General features: G+C 41.9%; 1 long non-coding RNA gene across 1 annotated transcript in view; it reads right to left on the bottom strand.

The window, feature by feature from the left end:
- The window catches only part of LOC308352005, a 151,338-nt gene that overhangs the window by 80,160 nt on the left and 45,181 nt on the right, over positions 1–25,997 (bottom strand). The window contains exon 3 of the long non-coding RNA XR_013967624.1: positions 24,569–24,698. This is a non-coding gene — a long non-coding RNA (uncharacterized lncRNA). The remainder of the gene's footprint in view (positions 1–24,568; positions 24,699–25,997) is intronic.

Raw genomic sequence — 25,997 nt, forward strand, 5'->3', positions numbered from 1 at the left:
AGCCTTGAGGGGCCAGGGAAAGGATTTCCCGTGTGGCTGATTCAAAGTGGTATTCCGTTTCTGAGCTGTCATGCCAAGTGGTCCTCAAGTGAGCAAAAACTCTTAAAATGTATTTTTGAACTTCTCTCCCTAGTGCTGAGCTCCAAGACTGACTTAAAGACCTAATATACTCAACACGATTTCTTAGAGAAGCTCATAATGAGGAGGAACCATGAAGCTTTAATGTTCTGAAAACACGCTCTAGCCAGTCCCACTCAATGAAACATTCACATCTCTCTATGAAATTAAGTGTCTACAGATGTGGGTTTGCAGATATGATCATTTTGGGACATCACAAATTTCTCACAAGATTTTTTGAAAGAGAAGTTCCTAAGAGCACATAAAATGTGGATTCAGTGAACACAAACCTGATTTATATACCATTTCAAGAACATTTTCTGTTTGATGCTAAAATAATGATACATTATCCTTTTTAAATTCTTTTTTTTTTTAAATTCTGATTCAGAAACTGACTTGAAGTGGAAATGTAAATAAAGTCATTTGAGTGCAAAAGGAGTAATCAGACCAAAAAAAAAAAAAAAAAAAATTAAAGGCACTGAGAAATTCACCCCACAAACAATGGGACAACAGGCAATCTGTAATCTGAACTTGTAAAGTACAGCGGCTTTCCAGACAGGCAAGGGGTAGGCTAGCCTATTATGGTATCAAGAGAGGTAGGTGTCCAGGAGCATTAAAACTCATAAATCCTTAACATAATTTTATACAGAAAAAAGATTTCCATCACACTAAGTAGAATAAATATACTGTGGTGTTTACTAGATAAGCTTCAATATGGATAAACATGTTCTTATGCTGAACTTTTTCCCCAACAGCCAGAGTGAAATGAAGCTCCCTTAGGCTAGAAATGAGGTACAAGCTGTATATACAACCATCTGAGCAGAACAGAGCAGCCTGTGTGGTATAAGGATGTGGTGTACAGGGCATACACATTTTTGAAAACATTTTATTAAGTAAGTTCTACTCCCAGTGTGGGGCTTGAACTCACAACGAGAGATTAAGAGTCTTGTGCTCCACTGACTGAGCCGGCCAGGATGGAGCACCTGCGGTATAAAGATTTATTTTTTTTTAAAGATTTATTTATTTGACAGAGAGAGAGAGAGAGATCACAAAGAAGCTGAGAGGCAGGCAGAGAGAGAGGGAAAGCAGGCTCCCCGCTGAGCAGAGAGCCTGATGTGAGACTGGATCCCAGGACCCTGAGATCATGACTTGAGCCCAAGGCAGAGGCTTAACCCACTGAGCCACCCAGGCATCCTGGGTATAAATAGTTTTAAATAAAACCAAGAAACCAAAAGTAAGAGGAATGGAATAAAGATTCAACAGAGCTACTAACTACTTCAAATCCTTCTTAAGCAAAGGCACTTTAATTTTTTCTTAGGGCTTTCAACACAAAATCTACTCTCGTGGAACACCAAAAAATAACAGGCGCGGTTTAAACATAACACTGTGCAGACGGGTGAGACAATTAACAAAACTCTTAAATTGAGTCTACACTGTGCTCGGTGATTTGCTTCTGTACAGCAGAGTCTGGAAGAGGGTGGGGAATAAATTTACAGGAAGAAATCTACCAACACTACACTGGCCAGGGGATCAAGGTCAACGTCATGAGAGCTAAGTCACGAAGATGGCATGTTCCCTTCATACAACATGGCAGGAACAGCACGTCACTTTGTGGTTTTCCTCTCAAAAACCCATAAACCCCCATATAATCAGGAAAAATATGAGAAAAACCTAGACTGAGGGACATCCTACAAAATATATGACTGGTTCTCCCCCAAAGGGACAGGGTCATCAAAAACAAGGAATGTCTGAGAAACGGACATGGACCAGAAGAAATTAAGGAGACATGAGGAGAAAATGTAATGTGATATCCTGGGTGGATCCTAGAAGAGGAAAAAGACATTAGGGAAAAACTAGTGAAATCGGAATAAAGTGTGGGTTTGAGTTAATAGTAATGTACCAGTCCTTGTTCCTGAACTGAGCCAAATGCAGTACGATAATGGAAGAGTCAGCAACTAGGGTAACTGGGTGAGGGACATATGGGAACGCTCTGTCCTATCTTCGTCATGCTGCCCCAAATCTAAACTCATTCTAAATCAAGAGTTTACTTAAACTTTTTAAAACTGAGCCCACGGCCCTGATGGAGGGCACCGCAGGTGTGTGCGGCCGTACGGGCCACACAGGCCAACACGGGCCAGGACCCCAAGCACCGCGTACGCTGACCTTCACTTCAGCCAATCTGGGAGCCCGTCTAAGGTGCCAGGAGATCACAGATGGTGTGCAGGCGACAAGAACAAACATCTCTGGAGTGCCTAACACACCCCATGTGAAGTGAAAAAGAGGCAGTTTTATGCAAGAAAAAAGACAAAGGCTAAATGGGCTGGCCGGGTGCCATCAGTGCTCTGTGAAAACACATGACAAACCAGCCGTCGTCCTTCACTTAGCGAGTACCACTGCCAGAATCCAAGCAGGTGTGAAAGAGAGTTATGCAGACTCCCCTCCTGCCCGACACGCTTTGCATCTTATTTTCTTACCATAAAAAAGGTAAATCAGAGAAGTAAGGGCACAGAATTCCTTTTAAGGATCTGTGGGAGAAAGGGAGCCATGTTAAAACAAAAACAAAAACAAAACACTTCTCTAACCAAACAGCACACAAATTATTATCCGTTTTCAAGAATCTGTCTGGACGGGGAACATGGGGTGCCATGTGAGCCATGTTTTGTAAGGAGGAGGCAAACCCTTCCAAGTGCTGCTCAATATAGAAAAACATTTTGTCTTTACAGAATAAACATGTGGCATGATTCTGTTTGCTGCAATGAATTTCTTTAATTGCCTTGAATTTTAATTAAAAAAGAAATCTGGGGATTTATCTTCTCTAACCAAAAAGTTCCAGAATTTGCAAACTAGATGAATATGTAGTACTTATTAGGCCAGAAAATTTAAATATAAATGCCTTTAAATTTTTCAGAAAACTAATATACTGTCAATCAAAACCGTTAACAGTTTTAAAGGAACAGTGACCGATTATTTCATGTTGGGGCGCCTGGGTGGCTCAGTCAGTCAGGCGTCTGACGCTTGATTTCGGTTCAGGTCATGATCTCAGGGTCGTGGGATCGAGCCCCATGATGGGCACCCTGCTCAACAAGGAGTCTGCTTGAGATTCTCCCTCTCCCTATCCCCTTCCCCGGGCGCATGTACACGTGATCACTCTCTCCAATAAATAAATAAAATCTTAACAGAAAATTTTAAAGTTCCTGTGAAAGAAAAATAAGGCAGAAATGGCCCAGGAAAATCTGAAAAATAGTCATAACAATGATGATGATGGTGATAATGAAGGCGGTCCTGTTCTACCAGCTCTAATAATTCAAACCGTGTGGTATAGGCTTAGAAATGAAAGATTAGTGAACAATAATTAACATATCTGAAAATAAACCAAGTATTAAAAATTGGTTCAGTTATTCAAACATTTATCAAATGCACTGTTGATGGTTGCCGGATGGTGAAACAAAACAGCTAGGTCAGTCAAACCAAAAGGACAAAGTACGCAAAAACCGGTTAACCACATGGGGAGAAAACAAGTTAAAATCTTTCTCATCTCTTACACATGAATACATCTCAGATAAATAACTAATTACACAGAATATCCTAGAATTACTAGAATAAAACATAGCTGCAAATATGATTTTGTGATGGGAAAGATGGGGTTCCAGAAAAATCACTGTGAAATATGTTCATCTAAATGTCAATGGGGGCATCGTTAAATAAATGACTGTGTAGCCAAGGAATGGATTGTTAGGCAGTCATTAAACTGTCAGTGAAGATATTTATTAACATGAAAAAGTGTCAGTATTTAGTAGAAAGGTAAAGTTCAAAAATGCTGTGCACAGTAAGAAGACCTACATATAGGTATTAAGTAAGACATCAACAGGACTCATCCAGTGTTCATAAAGATGTCAATTCTCCTCAAATTAATCTATAAATTCAATGCAGGAACTCCATCAAAGGAAGGTTTTCATGGAAGGGAACTCTAAGATGCATAAGGGAGAGTGAAAGACACCAAAGCAGGGACAATTTTAAAGAGAGTAAGAAGGGAGGAGGATTTGCTCTACCAGACAACAAGACCAAGAAATAAAGAAAATAAAGACGGTGTGAAATTGGAGCAGGAAAAAAAAAAGCAGACCAGGGCAACAAGAGTCCCCAGAAGATCTTCATCGATGGAAACACCATGACAGGAAGGCTGCGAGGAAAACCGGCGCCCAGAGAAAAGAAAAATGAGGTTTCTGCTCCTAACAATACACACACAACTCCAGGTTAGATGAACTGCAGGTGAGACGGTGCAAAGCAAAACTTTAAAACTTTCAGTAGAAAACGGGGAGTATTTTCATATGACCCCGCCTGAGGAAGAGTTTTAAAAATAAGATACAAAGACACAATGCCACACAAAAAAAGGACTGACCGCCTTAAAGGGAAATTCCTATTCAGCAAAAGAGATTATTGAACAATCAAGCCCCAAATCAGGAGAAGATGTCCGTGCACATACAGACAACAAAGAATGAATAAGAAAAATATATAAAGCTTGCCTACAAATTAACTTTAAAAAAACAATAATACACATAATTGGAATACATACTAGAATACACAGTAGAAACCCAAGGAGCTAACAAAAACATAAATTCTCAATCTCACCAGAATTCAACAAAATTCTAATTAAAACCACAATGAGATACCATTTCATACCCATGAAAATTGGCAGAATCAGTCGGACAATGACAAGTGCTTTGAGGGTATAAAGGCACAACCACTGTGGAGAGCAGTCTCATTACACTGTAGTTAACTAAATTTGAAGTTGTCCATATCTTAAGACCCAGGAATTTTCTGGTTATATAACCCACTAAGTGCATGCAGTAGGGAGATAAAATTCATAGCCACATTTTTTTCAACAGTGAAAAGTTACAACACTTCAACATCTGTCAACAGGGAAATGTGTTTAAAAACTGTGAGGTATTTCAGGGCTCCTGGGTGCCTCAGTCAGTTGAGCGTCCGAGCTCAAGTCATGATCTCAGGGTCATGAGATCGAGCCCCGCATAGGGCTCAGTGGGGAGTCTGCCTGAGAGTCTCTCTCTCTCTCTCTCTCCCCCCTCCCCCTACTCATGCCTTCGCACTCTCTCTCTCTCTCTCTCTCTCTCAAATAAATAAATCTCTAAAAAACTCTGTGGGGTATTTATAAAACTGTATACTGTAAGACTATTAAAATGAGTGACTACAGCTATAGACATTAATATGAATAAATCTCAAAAACCTACCACTGGGCCAAAGAGGCAAGTGTAGTACACACAACATGCACTGTAGTGAATGTGGAGATCTTGGTGCCGCCAGGCCTCCTGTAGCGCTGCCGGGTTTCCTCCCCCAGCTACTAGGACTGCTGCAGGCTGTCCGCTCTCAGCTGAGAAGGGTCACCTCACCCAACTGATGGCCCCTCTCAGGGGCAGCCTGCGCCCAATTACTGTTCCATGTGTGGCCCCTCACCCCAATCTGGGATGATTCTGAAGGGCGATCCCTCCTCCCGTGCTCCCCTCAGGATCGGCTGAGGCCTTCCTTGTGACGATACTGCTGCCCAGTCTCTCTCTCTCTCTCTGCCCGGTCCTGCTTCCGTCTCTTTCACGGTGTTAATCCTAAAATTTCCTTAGTAAACTTCCTGCATGTTAATCTCCTTCTACAGAGTCTGCTTTCCTTGGAACTCTACTTGCTTTCAACAGATACAATTTATATCTTGTTTGAAAACATGTACCACTCAAATTTAGGAAGACGGAAATCATACCAAGTGTATTTTCTGACCACAGTGGAATGAAACCAGAAATCAAAAGCAGAAGGAAGACCAGAAAATTCACAAGCATGTGAAAATTGAAGTAACATGCCCTTGAATAACCAATGGATCATAGACAAAATAAAAAGGGAAATTCGAAAATATCTTGAGGAAAAACAAAAATGAAAACACAACATATTAAAACTTATGGGATGCAACACAGACAATCCTCAGAGAGAAGTTCATAGTCAGGAACACCCACGTTAAGAAAGAGGTAAAGAGGTAACAGCTCCCCAAAAAGAAGCCAACTTTATACCTCAAGGACTAAAAAAAGAGCAAACTAAGCCCAAAGTTAGCAGGAAGAAGGAAACAAGATTAGAGCATAAACAAACAAAACAGAAAGTAGACAAATAGGAAAAAAAAAAACAAACAACTAAGAGCTCATTTTTTGAAAAGAGTAACAAAATTGACAAGCCTTTAGCTAGACTAAGAAAAAAAAAAGAACATTCAAATAAATAAAATCAGGAATAAAAGAAGAGGCATTACTGATGCCACGGAAATAAGGATCATAAGAGACTACTGTGAACTATCCACCAACAAACTGAACAACCTGGAAGAAATGGGAAAAATCCTAGAAATATACAACCTACAACAAGCCTGAATTAAGAAGAAATAGAAAATGTGAACAGATCTGTAACTCGTACAGAGGCTGAATCAGTAATTCAAAGCTTCCCAACAAAGAAAAGCACAGGACCAACGGCTTCACTGGTGAATTCTACCAAAAATTTAAAGAAGTAGTAAAGTGACTTCTTTTCAAACTGGTGCCAGCCTTAAGACACACATATGGCCCAAGGGAACGGAAGAGAGGGCCCAGAAGTAACTGGTCACGTTTACGGTCAACTGATCTTTAGCACAGGCGCCAAGACGGAAAAGACATGGAAGGGAAATGACGATGTCTTCAATAAATCACCTTGGGAAAACGGGATCTCCTCACGCAAAAGAATGAAACTGGATCCTTGCCTTACACTACACACGGGAGTCAACTTGAAATGGGTTAGAGACAAGCCTAAGGCCTGAAGCTAGACAACTCCTAGAAGAAAAGCAGGAAGACGAGGCCACGAAACAACACCTCTGTCCGTCTGTCCTGCCCTTAGTTCCTGCACTCCAATTCCACCCACCGAGGCCCCGGAGCCTGTCCACCCAGGAGAAGCGTGACCTTCCAGCTGGGTACCCTTGATCGCAGCCAACAGTGCACCTCCCAACAACCTTGGTGTGATGGCTCACACAGTCAATGGGCTCAGAGTGTGACCCCCTGGGACTGCTCCTCAGTGGGCCACCTGGCCACCCCGCCCCCCTCGACATAGCGTCAGGAGAGGATGACATTCACCCAGGTGCAGCTAGACGTGTCGCTGAAAAACAGCTTGCCCAGGGGTATGGCTTAAGAACCACGGGTACGGCTTAAGAATCGAAGAGTGAAGGGCCATCATCAAGCAGGAACAACTACAACACGGAGGTCAAAACAAAGTCAGAGTTGCCAAGACGACGACATCTCCAGCTCAGGAAATGAGTTCACAGAGGGGAACCAGTGGCCGATTAACTCCCTCCCCTAGCATCTCAGCCCCAGACATCTCCGCCAACAGGGCTCCTAGGCCTATCTGGACCCCAAATTCTGTCTCCTCACTGTCCCATCCCTTATCCGCCTCCTCTTCCTGCACACAGAGGCCCTACCCTGGGACCCATACTTGGGCTTCAGGTTAGGGTCAAGGATATGCTACTCAGTGTCCTACTCTGGAGACATGGGACTGTGGATCTTACCTGACCCCTGTGATCCCCAGCTTCCCTGGGCCAGGGACGCTCGACCCCACAGGTACCAGTGCAGGCACCAGCCGTCTCAACCAGTCCTAGCTTCTCTTTCTGCCCAGGGATGTGGAGCTTCAAGCTTGTGTTCTCACTCAACCACTGACTGCCTGGATTATAAGGACCAAACTGCTTTCCAGCAGCTTAACTTCAACGCTGAGTGCTCGGTTATAAAGATCAGGCATGCTCGTGGAAACTCCGGGTCTTGTGAAGACCTGCAGAACCTCTTCTCGTGGGTGATTTTTTAATATACTGGGCTGGATGTTCCAGTTTTAGCCAGACACTGGTCCAAAGAGTTACACGGTACGATACTCATCTTCTGATCGATGCTCCAGGAGTCACAGGAGGAAGACAGAAGGCCTTAGAGGGACCCACCGACCAGCAGCCTGAAATGGACAAACCAGTCTACTCAAGACCCCAGCATCATTTTAGATCACTGGCTTTCCTGATGTGCAAAGGGATCAAAGCATTCCGGCCACATGCAATCCAACACCCCCAACTAAAATGTGAGGGAAAGGAGGGACCAGAGGTGCTCGAATGCTTCAGCAGTGCCTCAAGCTCACTTGTGTTTCATCACCAACCGGAAGCAGACACTGAGAAACTTCTCAAGGCTGTGCGAATCGGGAGACTGGTTGTCCTAGATGCACTAGTTAAAAAATTATGTTCTCATGGAGTCCGTACGTAGTTTAAGAGAGAATCAGCGCGTCTGGTAGAAATGCTACACCTGTGGTTTTTAATCTGCGCTAGACTTTAAAACTGGGATGATGTCTTAGTGCCATACGCAACCTTGAACTCCACGCCTGCAGGGTTTCTTCTGTGACTGAGTAGGCTGTAATTATAAGCAAATCCGGAGCAACGGAACTTAGCTAAAAAGATGATCTTTGGCTGGAGGTGAGCTGCACTGAAACTTTACAACAAAATATCTCTGGACAAGGAGAGTGAAAGAAGAAAAAAGAGGACACTAATGGGTCTGTCATTTCCTGCTGGTAAGCCCAGCAGTAAAGACCCATTGTTCAATTGCTCGAACTCTGATGAATTTATAAACTGAGATCACGGTATGTGTGCTTGCAGATGTTAACTGGAAAAGTTATACAGGCAGAAACCTTTTCTTCCTCAATATGCCAGATATGTATAACTATATTAAAATTCTAGCATCCCCCCCTCAAATAGGGGAAAAGCTTCATGACGTTGGTCTTGCAACAAGAGCAAAAATAGACAAGTAAGACTACATCAAACTAAAAAGATTTTGCACAGCAAGGGACACAATCCACAGAATAAAAAGGAAACCTAGAGAATGGGAGAAAATATGTGGAAACCACATATCAGGTAGGAAGTTAGTATCTGTAATGTCTAAGGACCTCTATAACTCCACAGCAAATACAGATGAAGATAGATGGATAAACACTATCAAAATGGGCAAACGACATGAACATGTCTTCTCCAAAAAAGACATACAAACGGACAACAGGTATTATAAAAAGATGCTCAGCATCACTCATCACTAGGGAAGTGCAAGTTAAACCACAATGAGGCATCACTTCATACCTGTTAAAATGGCAATTATAGAAAGAAAGAAAGAGAGAAGGAAGGAAGGAAGGAAGAAAGAAAAAGAAAAAAAGAAGAAGAAAAAGAAAAAGGAAGGAAGGAAGGAAGCCAGCCCGCCAGCCCACAGGGACAGCTGGGTAGCTCAATCAGCGGAACATGTGACACTTATTTAGGGGTTGTGAGTCCAAGATACATGTTGGGTGGACAGACTACTTTAAAAGAATAAAACAATAAAAGGAAATCTTTTTAAAAAGGAAAAAAAATGGGGCGCCTGGGTGGCTCAGTGGGTTAAAGCCTCTGCCTTCGGCTCAGGTCATGATTCCAGGGTCCTAGGATCGAGCCCCACATCGGGCTCTCTGCTCTGCGGGGAGCCTGCTTCCTCCTCTCTCTCTCTGCCTGCCTCCTCTCTGCCTACTTGTGATATCTGTCTGTCAAATAAATAAAAATTTTTTTAAAAAAAATAAATAAAAAGAAAAAAGAAAAAAAATAACAAGTGTTGGCAAGGATGGGAAAAAATAGGAACCCTGGTGCCCTGTTGTTGGGAATTTAAAATGGTTCAGCTACTACGGAAAACAGTAGGGAGGGTCCTTAAAACATTAAAAATAGAACTAGCAGACGCTCGCACAAATTCCACCCCTGGATATTTATCTCAAACACAGGGTACCCAGAGTTCGAAGAGACACACGCACTTCCCTATTTACTGTGGCGCGATTCACGGCAGCAGAGAGGGGAACAACCTCAATGTACACTGACAGACGAATGAATAAAGATGATTTGATACAAACGTAAATTGGAATATTAAGGACGCGTGGGCGGCTCAGCTGGTTAAGCGGCTGCTTTCAGCTCTGGTCATGATCCCAGCGTCCTGGGATCAAGGCCCACATCGGGCTCCTTGCTCAGCAGGGAGCCTGCTTCTCCCTCTGCCTCTGCCTGCCTATTCTGTCTGCCTGTGCTCGCTCTCTCTCTGACAAATAAATAAATAAAATCTTAAAAAAAGAATTCACAAATACTTTAAAAAAATAAATAAAATGGAATGTTAATTAACCTTTAAAAAGGAGGAAATCCTGCTGTACGACATGGAAGGCCCCCGAGGACATCATGCTGAGGGAAAGAAGTCCGTCACAGAGGGGCAAACACTGCACGATTTCCATTTATTTTTTTTTTAAGTTTTTGGGTTTTTTTCAAAGGTTTTATTTATTTTTTTGACAGACAGAGATCATAAGTAGGCAGAGAAGCAGGCGGGGGTGGGGGGGCACAGGGGGAAGGGAAGCAGGTTCCCTGCTGAGCAGAGAGCCCAATGTGGGGCTCGATCCCAGGACCCTGGAATCATGACCTGAGCCGAAGGCAGAGGCCTTAACCCACTGAGCCACCCAGGCACCCCACGATTCTCGTTTATATGAGGTATCCCAAATCGTCAAACTCATAAAAGCTCTAAAGAGAATGATGGTTATTAGGGGCAATGAGGAACCGCTGATCAGAGGATATAAAGTTTCAGGGCTGCTAGATGAGAATTTCCAGAGACATACTGTCCAACATTGTGCTTACAGTGAATAATGTACTGTACAGCCAGAAACTGGTTAAGAGGGTAAAAAACATGGACTGCAATTCTATTTATGTTTAGGAATACATTTGTATTTAGTGAAGCATAAAAACATGAGTGAGGAGAAACACCAAATTCGGGACATGACACCTGGCAGAGAGAGGGTCAGGCTTGTGGACGAATGCACATGATGTTTTAATAACCACGTAACACTTTAGTTCTTTAGTATTCCTTATGCTTTCTTTATATGCCTGAAATAGCCCATATTTTTAAAAAGTAACTTTAAAAGAAAAGGGTCAGCTTGCCCCTGTATCAACTGTTCTCTACCTTCTTTTTACAAAAACAAGAAGGATGACATTCATATGAACAACAGATTACCATGGGCGTTCCCACATTTTGAAACAAGAACAAATTTTGCAGTAGAAGCAAAGAAAATAGAGCCAGTGCTTTTTTTTCTTTTATATTCTTTCTTTGGGGGATGTTGCAATCTCCAAAATATTTACAAGTTTGTAACTCCTTATAGTGTCCCAGCAGCCATCATATTAAATCGGCGGCTCCACAGATAAAATGATGCGTAACTTCTAGAGTTATTCCTCTTCTGTTTCTCCTGCTCAAGAAATTACCAGATTTCAAGCAAGTGAAAATGAAATTATAGGAATAACTCTGCTTTTGTCAAGTTTCAAACACAGTGGTGCCGTAACATGAACCAGGACAGTCTGACCCCAAACTTGGACAAGTTTATTACTAGGAACAACCCCCAGAGAATTCTAAAAGTAGGGTTCGAAGTAAGGCGATGCCTAGGAGTGTTGTTTTTCTAAATTCAGAACATTTTCCAATACAAAAAGCATTAACAGTATAATTACTATTACATAAAAAAATTATGTGCTCCTGGTTTTTCATAAAGGGATTGCCTTTATTATAAAGGGATAATTTAAATAAAAAAACCAACATCCACATGAAATAGTCACACAGTTGAGATAAAAAGTGAATACTGCCCTAAATTTACTGGGGTAATTCCACAATTGCCAACTTTGCTCTTTCTGTTTCGCTTTGATCTTGGTTTCAAATTTTTAAATTTCACTGTATAATGTAATTACTTCCATGTCCCTAGGGTTCATCCACAGAGCAATGTTTTTCCTTGTCCACACCCAACCTTCTGAGCTATGTATGACAGCAAAACATCACATAAAAGAATTCAGAAGCATAAACAAAGGAAAAAAAGTATACAGAGCGAGAATGGCAGGATGAAAAGAATTCACGTTTTTTCCAATTTCCTAACTGAAGGCCAACACATTTTGTACATAGCCAAGGCATGAAGCACAAACAATCCAATTTATCTTTAACCAATATTAATTATTCGGGACCGCTACTGAGAAACTAAACTTCTAGATTTGTTTGATACAAAAGATTTATAGACACAGTTGCAGAGAAGGAGGAAAACAAAATAAATACATCAAAATTCTCAGATACAGACAAAGAAGAAAGGTTGTTGACTGGGAATGGAAATCCATAATGATGCATGTCAGCAAAAGCTTTCACATCTTAAAATTCAAGCCCTTCCTTGTCATCACTGTGTTTTGAGTATCTCTTTCTCGTGACACTGTCAAAACAGTCTTTGCCTTTGACATTTTCCCAGCAATCCACTCATTCTGAACTTCACCACCACATTTCAGAAAGGCATTCAGAGCACAGCTCAGGTTAGCAACGACACAGGTGCTCCCTCTTGTGGTACAAAAGGGTACTGCCTGTAGACACAGGCACTTAAGACCAAGACGTTATTTTTCTATCATTGGAGGAGGTATTTCATTATCCTCATTTTATAGGCAAGGGAACAGCCTGAGGTCCAGCAACTTACTCCCTCAAGGTGTTTCAACCAGGAATACATTTAAAGCAAGACTGACCACTTATTACTAAAAAATCAGTCTGAAGTAATAGGTAGAACCTAATTTTAACTTTACTGTTTTGATGTGGTCTCAAAGCAAGTGTTTACATAGTATATTGGGTTTAATGTATATTCGTGATCACTTAAAAAAAAAAAAAAAACAGGGGCGCCTGGGTGGCTCCGTGGGTTAAAGCCTCTGCCTTCAGCTCAGGTTATGATCTCGGAGTCCTGGGATCGAGCCCCGCATGGGGCTCTCTGCTCAGTGGGGAGCCTGCTCCTGCCCCCACCCCCGTTTCTGCCTGTCTCTCTGCCTACTTAGGATTTCTGTCAAATAAATAAAATCTTTAAAAAAAAATAGAAAAGTAAATAATGGGCAAAGTTTTACACGAGAAAGGAGTTATTTTCCAAATTATTCTTCAATCTTCTCGGAAAGTATAAAATATGGTACTATTTTATGTATCACGAATCTACTTTCAAAAGAAGGACAAGGCAGAAATAAATAGAATCTCTAAAATAATAAACTGTCATCCTTGTTTACATGATAAACTCAATGGACATGACTAAGAATATATATTTTGTGTTGATGCCATGTCAAAAAAAATGTAAATCTGTTGATGTCTAAATCCCTTTACAATGAATCTTTAACATGAATTAATACGATTAAAAGTACCGCCTTTACAAGGTTGTTTTAAAAGTTAAAATGAGCCAATACACATAAAGGATTGAGCGGTCTTTTCTAAAATTTATCCGTTTTCATCTTCTTTATAGAGTATACCTTACAAATGACAAAAAAATAAACTAAAGGAACAATTAAATTTTTTAATGTGATAGGTTTTCATGGGCCAGGATTTGTGCTCTCTGTAATTACCCTGTTTACAAGAATGATTCTACCTGTAAACATGAGACAGACTAGAGCCCATGATACCTGTACGCACACACAGCCGGCCAAGACCTTGTCAGTTTCCACTGTCCTCCCTAATTCTCCAAGCATGTCCTGCCAAAGCTGGACAATGGGTCAGAGCATCATTTTTAAAGTTCAATCAAGTATGTGCACACAGCTGCATTCCTCTGACAAAACCTCCAAAGCGAATTCTTGTTTTCCCAAATCAACAAGCGAAACAAATTCAAGCCCCAGGGGTCTTGCATTCCCACCTCAAGGAATGATAGATACACCATCACTTGCTGAGATGGAGAAAGTTGAACCAATCCCTGACTCTTTTTTTTCTCCCACATCCTTCAAATTCGGCTAGTCACAAAGTCAAAAGTCAGTCACTGAATCGCTTCACTCTTCTCTCTTCTTTAAAGCCAATGCCACAGCGTTCAAGTCTCCAGCAAACTCCCCCCCACCCCCACCCCACCCCCACCCCCGCGCCTGGTTAATAGCCAAGTCCTATTCACCCTTCAAACCTCCGCCGCTCTCCACATGCCCTTCTCCAGAGCCTTCCCAGCCCCTCTCTGTAAGTGCCCCTCGTCGCTACTGAGGCAGGTTAGGTTATCAGCCTCCCACCTCTAGCCCCTCTCCATACTTGGGTTATCTTTGTAGTTATATCTCATCTTCAGAGTCTCTGACTAATATGAGTGTCCCCCAGATCGTTGTTGAATAAAGGGTTTACTTGCAGGGAGGGAAAAGGAGGAAACGTAGCATTCGGTTAAGCAGCTATAGTACAGCTAGTACTTTAGTTGGGAAAATGAAGGAGTGACTTCCCGTTAAAGCACTGCTGGTTTCCAAAATAAATTTTTCAATTTGCACAGCATCATGGACAAAACGTTCCAGGGTTGTTGGTTTTTCATCAAAACTCGGCAACTCTGTACCAGAAAGAGATGCACTTTGACCTAAAGAAGTAAAATTCAATTTCCTGCTTTATATATGAAGACACACAGGACGGGAAGGCATGAAGGTACTAGCCCCTGAGATTCTGATCCCTGATCTGGTGCAGAACATGGCCAGCCCCAGCCAGAGAAGTGCTCCAGAAGGACTTCCCTTGGTTCCACCCTATATCCCCGTTCCCCACACCCACGGGATCTTAACGTCCGGAGTACCTGCTACGTCCACATATACGGGGCTGGGGACAGTGGACACCTACAAGGGTATGCCTTTCTGTATCTAGAACTTGCAAAGGTGTTAGGCTGCCATAAATTTCCTTCCTGATAACCTACCTCCACACATGTGAACCACTTTACACGACTAGAATATTAATCTAAGAAACTACCATTTCTTCCAGTGGGGGAGGTGGGTGTTAATAGTTATTAAACATAAAACCAATGTTCACATGCTAGGGAAAAACAGTTGTTAATGGTCACTAAATTCTGTGAAAGACAACTAATGATGATTTGTTTTACAGTCAGAACTCAAAGAGTACTTGACATAGAACATGAATTTAATGGGTCTCACCAAAGTATTCCAAACCGATATATTACAATGAAATCAGCCTATCCAGTCCAACTTCTTGAATGGTCATCTTACAAGAATTTAAAATTCTGAGTGGCTACTCACTTTTTTAATGGCTTTACTGAGGTATAATCTACATGCCACAGCAGTCATCCATTTTACGTGTACAATCAGATATGCTCTGGTACATTTCTACAGCTGCACAACTGTCACCAAGCATGGTTCCATCACCCCAACAGTTCCCTTGTACCTCTTTGTGGCCAGTCTCTGCTCCAACCTGTGGCCCTAGGCAACTGCTAATCTGACCTATGGCTTTGCCTTTCCTAAAATTCTCACAAAAATGGTATCATACAATATGTGGTCCTTTGTTTCCGGTTTCTTTCACTTGGCGTAAAGTTTCTGGGATTTATCCATGTCGTAGCATGTATCGGTAGCATGAATTAGTGCTTCATTCTTTCTCACAGCTAAATAATACTCCATTGTAGGAACACAACATACTCTGTTTATCCATTCACCGGCTGATGAACTGAATTGTTTCTAGTTTTTGTCTATCATAAATAATGCTGCTATGAACATGTCTTTGGTTTTTGAACGGGTACAATTTTTACAACCTTATTAATAAACTGCACATATTTGAAATGTACAATTTGATGAATTTTGACATATGTATACAGCCACGAAACTACTGTGCATAATCAAGATAATCAATCTATAATCACCTCCGATGTTTCATGTGCTCCTCCCTTTAGAATCCTTTTCTCCCTCCTCCCCTAAGCCATCCACTGATCTGCAACCAATGACCTGCTCTATCATAATGAATCAGTTTGCATTCTGCAGAGTTTCACCTAAATGGAATCAGACGGTATTGGTACTTGCAGAGCTGCATTGGGGACGGGGGGATATTAGCGTTACTCATGCAGAATATTCTGAGATACATACATGCTGTCTGTGTGTACCAAGAGTCCATTCCTTTTCATTACCGAGGAGCATGCCATCGAACGGTCGTGCCAATTTGCTCACCCATTCATCTCCTGATGGACACTTACACACAATTTTCAGTTTCCGACAATCACAGAGAAAGCTGTTAGGAATACTGCATGTAAGTTTTTGTCTAGATAAGTTTTGTCTGTTAGGAATACTGCATGTAAGTTTTTGTCTAGATAAGTTTTGTCTGTTACTTCTGAGGGCCCAGCTGGGGAGGGACCTGCCTGGATCAGGCATACACCTCTCTCAAATAAATAAATCTTAAAAAAAAAAAGAAAGAAAAAAGAAGAAAAAGGAAAGTAGTGGATCACACAGGATATGTATCTGCTACATCAAGTGTGTGATGAACTTTTTAACAAACTGTTTTCCAACAATGGCTGTACCATTTTATATTCCCACCAGCAATGTGTGAGCTTCCTGGATTTTTTTGTTTTGTTTTGTTTTTTTACATCCTTGCCAAAACATGGACTGTCTTTTTAATGTATAGCATGTATAGCAATATCTTATTATGGGTCTAATTTGCACTTCCCTATTGATTAATGATGCTGAAAATTTTTTCATGTGTGCATTTACCATTCATGTACCTTCTCTGGTGATATATCTCTCCAAATCTTTTGTACATTTTTTCAAAATTATGATTAAAAGTTAATCAATCTTATGACTGAGTTTTAAGAAAGTTCTTTATGTATCTTCAAGATACAAATCCTTCATCAGACATCTGCTTTGTAAATATTTTCTCTAAGTTTGTGGCTTGACTTCTCATTTTAACAGTGGTGTCTTTTGAAAAGCAAAACTTTCATTTTGATGAAGTCCAGTTTAACCTTTTTTCTTTTTTCTACTTCATGCTTTTTATATCTTATTTACTAAGTCTTTGTCTAACACAAGACACGAGAATATCCTGCTATCTTTTCTTCTTTATATTTCCTATGATCTGCTTTAAGTTCATGTCTGTGTGTGTTGTAAAGATCCGGGCACATTTTAGTTCACATGGGTGTCCAACTGTGGCAGAACTCTTTGCTGAAAAGATGATGTTGTCCCTACTAAATCACATCAGCACTCTGTTTAAAAGTCATGGGTGGGGGAGGCACCTGGGTGGCCCAGTGGGTTAAGCCTCTGCCTTAGGCTCGGGTCATGATCTCAGGGTCCTGGGATTGAGCCCCATGTCAGGCTCTCTGCTCAGCAGGGAGCCTGCTTCCCCCCACTCTCTGCCTGCCTCTCTGCCTACTTGTGATCTCTATCAAATAAATAAATAAAATCTTTTAAAAAAAAAAGTCATGGGTGGAGGCAGCTCAGTCAGTTAATAAGCTTCTGACTCTTCATTTCGGCTCAGGTCATCTCGTCAGGGTCGTGAGATCAAGCCCCACATTGGGCTCCATGCTCAGCAGGGAGTCTGCTTGAAGATTCTCTCCCTCTGCCCCTCCCCCCACTTGCTCAGGCATACAACTCTCTCAAATAAATAAATCTTAAAAAAAAAAAAAAGAAAGAAAGAAGAAGAAAAAGGAAAGTAGTGGATCACACAGGATATGTATGGGCTTCTAGATATTCCATTCCACTGGTCTCTATGTCCATTCCTATGCAATCGCCATGCTGCCTTTATTACTACAGCTTTACGGTAAGTTTTGAGACCAACTTCTTTTTTAAAGTTATTTGATTATTCTCTATTCTCTGAAATTCCATGTGAATTTTATTTTTTAAATTTTTTTTTAAGATTTTATTTATTTATTTATTTGAGAGAGAGAGAGACAGTGAGAGAGGGAACACAAGCAGCGGGAGTGGGAGAGGAAGAAGCAGGCTTCCCACCGAGCAGGGAGCCCGATGTGGGCCTTGATGCCAGGACCCGGGGATCCTGACCTGAGCCGAAAGCAGACACTTAACAACTGAGCCACCCAGGCACCCCATAAGAATTTTAGACTCTGTTTTTTCTATAAATACTTTCAAAAAATCCTTTCTGAAATTCTGACGATAACTCTGTTGAATCTACAGAACAATTTGGGGGCAACTGCCACCTTAACTATATTGTCTTCCTGGAAGCCCATAAACACAGGTATTATACATAAGACCAAAGGTCACGTGCTAGGGAAATACAGCTATCACTGGTCACTAAATTCTGTGAAGGACAGCTAATAATGATAGTCCTACTTATTTGGGTATTCTTACTAAATGTTGTTCTCTTAGTAAACTTCTCTCATTAAATTTATTCCTCTGTATTTTGGCCTTTTTGATGCTATTACAAATGGATTTGTCTATTCTTGACATTTCATATAAATGGAACTCTCTTCTTTCACTTGGTATAACGTTAAGGTTCAGCCACGACATAGCATGTGTCAGTACATCCCTCCTTTTTTACCACCAAATAGTATTCCACTGTCTGGATACCCCACATTTTAGTTATCCACTCATCTGCTGATAGTCCTGAGTTTTCTAAGGGGTGACGGTTCCTTTGGTAATCTGCTTGCACTTAAACTGTGGAATCTGCCTCTTCCATGAACGTAGCTTGTTATCTTTACTTACTTTTTTTTTTTAAAGTAATTTCTACACCCACCGTAGGGTTCAAATTTACAACCCTGAAATCAACAGTCGCACACTCCATCAACTGAGCCAGCCAGGCGCCCCCCAACTTAGTTTTTAAAATTCATATTTCTGGAGGCACCTGCGTGACTCAGTGGGATAAAGCCTCTGCCCTCGGCTCAGGTCGTGATTCCAGGGTCCTGGGATCGAGTCCTGCTCATCGGGCTCTCTGCCTAGCAGGAGCCTGCTTTCCTTTCTCTCTCTCTCTCTGCCTGCCTCTCTGCCTCCTTGTGATCTCTGTCTGTCAAGTAAATAAAATAAAATCTTTAAAAAATAAAATAAAATTCGTATTTCTATCCTCTGGTTTGGTTCCCTATGAGTTACCCCTGCATCTGCCTAGGGTACTGGTCAACCACAGTGATTTGGGCAGAGTCTGTTCGAATAATCTGTACCTGTTAAGGCTTCCACCCTCCACTGAGGAAGCTGCAGGTGGGTTGTAAAAGCATTCAGAGTTGTCCCCAGCTCTCAAGGAACTCCCCTGACTTTGGCTCTTTGCTGGGTTCTCTTGAGTATCGATCCCCTAGGCATGCAAACTTAGCAGCCGGCCGCGACTGTGTGGAGAGCTGATGTCAGCCCTTCCATGGTTCTCCCATTTCTGGGATCGCCCTGTTAAATTTCTGGATGGTGGCTCCAAACCAGGACCGCAACGCTGAGGCAGCAAAGCTGTAGGTCTTCCCCCGTCCATTACGAATCGGGTATGCCACTCTTAGCCAACAAAGCTGTGGGTTTCTACCGCCAACCCCCATCAAATTGCATCTATCACTTCTGGTAAAAAGTACAAATTGGTAAAAACTGTAGCTCTCACCGAGTGAGATAAGAGGTGGGAGAGAGGCCCAGGCAAGAGGGCCACAAATTCCCACTCTTTCTAGCCAAGGGTGCAGCCTGTTTATTGTCTGCCTTCCCAGTCTATTTCCAGTACCCAGAAATGACTGGTTTTGCCAATCCTGTCGCATTCTAGACTTGTTTTATTGAGAAAGAACCACTCATCCTCTTCACATCATCATTAATGGAAGTGACCTTGCCATCCATTTTTAATTTCTCACCCTCCCATAACATAATCTCTTTAAAAAATAAAGCAGGACAATAATTCCATGTCAAGTATCAAATACAGAACTGCTCTCCAAGTCTGACATAACATTTATCATCATAGCCTGAATATTTTCCATTAAGAGCCCTTCCACACAGCACCAGCAAACTAACATTATAATGAAAAGTACCCAAACAGTCAAATATTCAGTAATTTTGAGGTTCCCAGGGGATTAGCTGAATGACTACTTGGATCTCAGCCATAGTCCTTAACCTCAAAAACTCCACGATGGCCCAAAGACAAGGGGTTCTGTGATGTTGTCAGCAAAGCTGGACTTAGGCAAAAAGGAAATTCTTGCAGGTGCCATTAGTATTATTATGTGAGTATTCTCAATCCAGATTTTGTAATCCAATTTTTTCTCCTGTTATTCCAGATACTATCACAAAACCCTCAGGCCTCACTTGCCTTTAGCACTGGGACACTGTATTTATAGAATGCTTTGAACTTGACAAAGCTCTTTCATCTCCCGTCTCATGTGATCCTATGAAAACCTCACATAGTAGGTAGGACAAATACCTTCCTCATTTTATACCTGTCAGAACGGAAATACACAGGGATTAAGTGTTCTGCGAGGCTGGTAAATCAGATCTAAGACCCAGTCACTCTGGCAACATTTCGTCTTGTGACCTTGTACGTGTCTTTGCTTCCATTTCTTCCAACGTTTTGGTAACTTCCTTAACTGTAAGGAGAAGAGGGGCGCCCAGGTGGCTCAGCTGGCTGAAGGTCCACCTTTGGGTCAGGTCATGATCCCAGCGTCCTGGTATCGAGCCCCACATCGGGCTCCCTGCTGAGTGGGGAGCCTGCTTCTCCCTCTCCCTCAGTGCTCCCCCTGCTAGTGCTCTCTCTCTCTCTCTTTCTCTCTGTCGAATAAAGTCTTTCAAAAAAAAAAAAAAGGTAAGGAGAAGAGATTACCCCCAAACAATCGTTTTCTCAACACTTTCAATTGAGAACAGGCTTAACACTTATTTCCTTGAAAATTCTAAAATTCTAATTATAGCAGTGTGAATGCACTCCCTGAGCAAGAAGAAATGAGGTCGACTTTTCTAACAACTACACAAAAGCAACCTTTAACATAATGCCAACCTCTCCACACCTGTGCACATGTGCGCACACGCACGCACACGCACACACACACACTGTACAAAGCACTGTTCTAGGAAAACCCCTAGGAGGGAAACACTAAACCTACACACACACACGGTGGTAGTCTTAAGTGTCACAAACCTGGTGGGTCATTTCAGAAGAGTATCTTGAAATGTTTCTTAATACACACATTGGGAGAAAAGTAATTTCTCCCATCTGGTAAACAAAAACCAAACACTTCCTTGACCACCACCCCCCCCTTTGCCTTCATGGTTCCTCAGAAGAGGGTCTACACTCACCCTCTTCAGGGCATCTCCTCCAACTCTCCCTTGAACCGGTTTCATTCGGGCTTTTTTCTCCACCACTTCACGAAAACCTTTTGTCAACCTTGCTGATAACCTCCTCGTTGCTGAATCCCATGCTCGATTTTCACCTCACATCGTACCTAATGCACCAGCAGCATTTGACAAGGCTGGTTATCCTCGCTTCTCACGACACTTCCGCCCTTGGTGACTAGAATATCCCAATGTCTACCTTCTCGTCCGTTCCTCAGGCTCCCGTGTTGAGACTCCAGTTGTTGCAGTGGTCCCTGGCTCAGGTCCTAGACCTCTCTCCGTCCTTCCTTTCCTTTTTTTTATTTTATTTTATTTTTTTGAAATGATTGAAACCGAAGTACAAAGATGCAGTTTCCAGATCTGGCTCTGCTGCGACACGGGCATGTGACCCTGTGCAAGTCACTTCACCTCCTTGAACTTCATTAATCCCTAGCGTGGATGAGGCAGGCTGAGCGGTGCTCCAAGGAAAATTCCAGCCCTCAGACTCAACGGCCGTATTTAAAAAGTACTAATTTCCAAAGAACTGATTTGGTTATTAGGTAACATTTCCCAAAGTCACCACGTTCCCCCTACCAGCTCTGACTTATTTTATTGTTTTCTATTCTTACCCAAGTCAAACATGTACGGAGCGTGTAGCGTCAAACACTCAGCGAGGCTTACGAAAACCAGCAGCCCACCACCCTCACACTTGTCCCTCTTCAGAGGTGCTTTTAAAAACAACTTTGAACCTGAAGAAAAGTCGAAAGTATTCAGGTGTTCATGCCTGAGCAATCCTCGGCTGAAGGCCTGCACACTGACATTTTAGCACACTCCTTCCAGTTTCTTCTACAGCTTCTTTGTGCCAGACCCTCCAAAAGGGGAAGAGAGAAATAGGACACTTCCCCCCTGAATACGTCCGTGTGCAGCTTCCAGAGATGAAAGCATCTCCCACGTGGCGACCGCATCACCGCCCTGGAGAAGACAGACGCTAATTCGACAACACGGGCCCAGTGGGCCGCTCCGAGCGTGGACCGTGTTCCTGAACTGCCGCTCACTCCCTCTCCCCTTTTCCATCTCTCCTCACTCCTTTGGTGGCTTCAACTCTTCTTAGGGCTTTAAAGTGATGGTAATCGCTTATGATTTCAAATTCGCCTCTTCAGCCCTGGCCTCTCGCTGAACTCCAGACTCCGCCTACTCAACCTGCCCCACTCAGAGGTCCGAAGAGGAATCTCAAACTGAATGTGTCCGAAACCCAGCAGCCCCCTCATCACTGTGCTCATTCCAAGCCAACCCAAAAGGCCACTCCATTCTTCAGCGGTTCAAGCCGCAAATGGAGTCATTCCTGACACATCTCTTTCTCTCTCACTCTACATCCAGTTCCATAGTAAGTGGTAACTAGAATTCCCTCCCTTCTCTTCACTTTCACTTTCCTTGTTTACGGGCTCCGGGACCACCATCTCCCACGCGGGTCACGGCAGCAGCCTTTGGCGCTCTCTGCTGCCACCCTTGGAAATGCTCCCACCCTCCCCGCCGAGAAGTCTAGTCCAAACAGCTTCCACAGAAAGATCCGGTCACTTCTCTTCTCAAAACCCACCGAGTGAGCCCCATCTTACTCGAGCCGACGTCCCTGCAAATACTCACCTGCTGTGCCCGTGCATTACCTTTCATCTCCTCTCCCCCTCCCTCACTCCACTGCAAACCACCACCTCACCTCCTTCCACCACCACCTGAACAAGCCAAGCACACTCCTGCTACAAGGGCTTTGTGTTTCTACTCCCCGTGCCTGAACACTCTTCCCTAAGATCTCTACAGGGTCCTTCTCTCACCTTCCTCAGTGAGGCTTTCCTTGAACACCCTACATTGTTTCCAGAGTGCTTATGGCTTTCTAATACATTATATTTTTTTTTCTTATTTGTTTCTAGTCTATGTTTAGTCTCCACTGCTAACTCCATGAAAAGGAGGACTTTTTTTTTTTTTTAAAGTAGGCTCCACACCCAGTATGGAGCCCAGCATGAGGCTTGAACTCACGATGCTGAAATGAAGAGCTGGGCTGAAATCAAAAGTTGGACACTTAACGGAATGAGCCACCCAGGCGCCCCAGGATGGTTTATTTTGTTCTGTACTGTATGGCCAGTGCCTAGAATACTGTCTGGCACATGGTAGGTATTAGGAACTATCTGATGAATCAAAGAACCATATATATAGATTTATACATACATATACATTTATAATATAGATTTATACTGACTGATCCATACACACACCAGAAGACTCAAGCCTACAGAATGGTGAGTAATGGATCACTAAGAATGTTGATCACATATGACTACTTCTGTCCATTAGAAATATAATGTAATCCGCAAGTAATTTAGAATTTTCCAGCAGTCACATAAAAACACAAAAGAAAGCAAGTGAAATTTTTTAAGAGGTTTGTTTAACCGAATATAGCCAAAATATTGTCATTTCAATATGTAATTCATACAAAAATTATTAATAAAATAGTTTACAGGGTTTTCTTATATGTAAGTCTTTGAATGTGGTGTGTATGTTATGCACAACACATCCCAGTCATGCCAGCCACATTTCAAATGTCAGTGGCTACATGTGGCCAGTGGCTACCATATGGGACAGCACAGATAGCGACCAAATTTAACCCATGGTAGAGGGAAACACCTGTGTATTTATTAATCATTTTTAACTTCACAATTCAAGACCATGGTATAACCTCATGGTTTCCTAGTTTTGTTAAAACAGGTTCAACTGCTACAAGAAGAGGAGAAAATAGCTTTCATTCTGAGAAACAATTTCTATCAAGATTACTGGCTCAACTCTTTAAATTTCATCCACGTTTTGATTAGAAAGTATGGATGCCCTTCCTTCTTAGTCTCCTCATTAAAAAAAGAAAGTTAAATCCGGAAAGATTCTGTGTTTTTATCTCTATTAGCAGGGGAAAAAAAAATCGTTATTTTCAAATGGAAAGAGCTATTAAAATTCTACTTCTACTAAACAAACCAGTATTTATTTCAAGTTAACCAAAATACAGTCTATGTTAAAAGACAACTTCGGTACAGATATAGCCATATTTTTAAAATTTATGAGTTGCCTTACCAATAATTTTGCATTTCACAACATAAAAGTAAAATAAAGCACCAGGGAGAATGCTTTTAAGTTTCTAATGTACACACTTAGTTCCTTCACTAGATTTCTTACAAGCTCAAGTATTATTCATGGAAAATATTTTCACGAACTTTTTTTTTTATCATCAGGGGATTAATTTCTTCTGGAATCCCATTACTTACAAATACTCACTTGTTGGAATTACAATAATTGCCATCATTACTCAACAACAAAACTTAAAGGATCCAATTAAAATGCATAATACTTTAAACCTTTAAAGTTAGGAAATTTTACTTTCTTCTTAAGCAGTTAAACACAGCGCACAGCGGCATCTCTACTCACTTGGATGTTACAGGGGCTTCCTGATCATCTCCCCTAACCGGGCAGCCCTCAGCTCAGATCATCAGCAGCGAGTCAGAGAAACTCCAGAAGGCAAAATATCTTCTAATCTTCAAAAGCATTAATAAAATGCCTGTGTGAGAGGGGAAAAAAAGGGGGGGGGTGGTTAGAACCAAGAGAGAACTTCTCTCAAGTGTACTGTCTAGATAGGCAGTAACTTCTGTTTCTTCTTTCCTTCTCTTCAAGTGAAGGCTCAGAACACGTTCACATTCATGGTCCTGGGGATGTGGGCAAGTTGAACTGGCAGTACTTGGTATTACAACCACCCTCTGTTTTCAGAACTCTCTCTGGGGAGAAGCCCAATTTCGTTTAATAATACGAGCATATTCTGAACTATAACCTGATCACCCTTTTATGGCTCTGATCCTTCAACCGGCAGAGATCCTCATTCCCTAACGATACAAAGGAAGATACCTTTGAGAGTGAAAAGAGGAACTTTGGAAATATTTATTTGTTAAGCTGATCAACAGTCTTTATTGTATTGATTTATATTCTAAAAAGTAAAAATAATGTACGTCCACTACATTAAAGTAAAATTTAAGGTTTATGTGCATTACATGAACACTTAAGATACCCTAAGCAGATTAATTATTCTTGGTACATATCCTTATACTTCAATCTGTTTTCTTAATAGATTCCATCTGTAATACTGTGTCACTTGTACTATGGGAAAAAAAGGCTGAGGTGATCTTATTATTTTTAATTTTTCACAAAATTGCCAAAGTCTTTTTCAAAGTTTCATTTTATGTTAAATAACCCGAAATCACTGATATCATCTGGCTCTTCTGTATTGATGTCATTTTTTTTTCTTTTTTTTTAAAGATTTCATTCATTTGACAGAGAGAGACAGTGAGAGAGGGAACACAAGCAGGAGAAGTGGGAGAGGGAGAAGAAGACTTCCTGCCGAGCAGGGAGCCAGATGCGAGGCTTGATCCCAGGACCCTGGGATCATGACCCGAGCCAAAGGCAGACGCTTAACAACTGAGCCACCCAGGCGCCCCTGATGTTATTTTCAACAAGAAATGCTCTTTTCACTGCTGCTGAGAAACTTGTTAAGCTCAAAGCAAAGTCTGCTAACCAGAGGATATTCTCAATTCTACCTTTTTCATACCAAAATTAAGTATTTCAGGCTTGAGATTTTAAAGATAGTATCTTTTTTGCCTAATTTGGTGTTCCTTCTTCCACACTCACCCCCCTCCAATCCCCTCACCAGAACGCACACCCCCCCCCACAGTTTTCTCCCCCAATGCAAATTCCGTCACATCACTTCCCAATTTACCAAATTCCCAATGGCTTCCCATTGCTCCTTGAATACAATCCAAAACCTTAACAGGGCCGCGAAAGCTCTGGGAGACCTGGTCCCTCCCTACCT

This window comes from Martes martes (assembly GCF_963455335.1).
Source record: "Martes martes genome assembly, chromosome: 11".
NCBI classification, from domain to species: Eukaryota; Metazoa; Chordata; class Mammalia; order Carnivora; family Mustelidae; genus Martes; species Martes martes.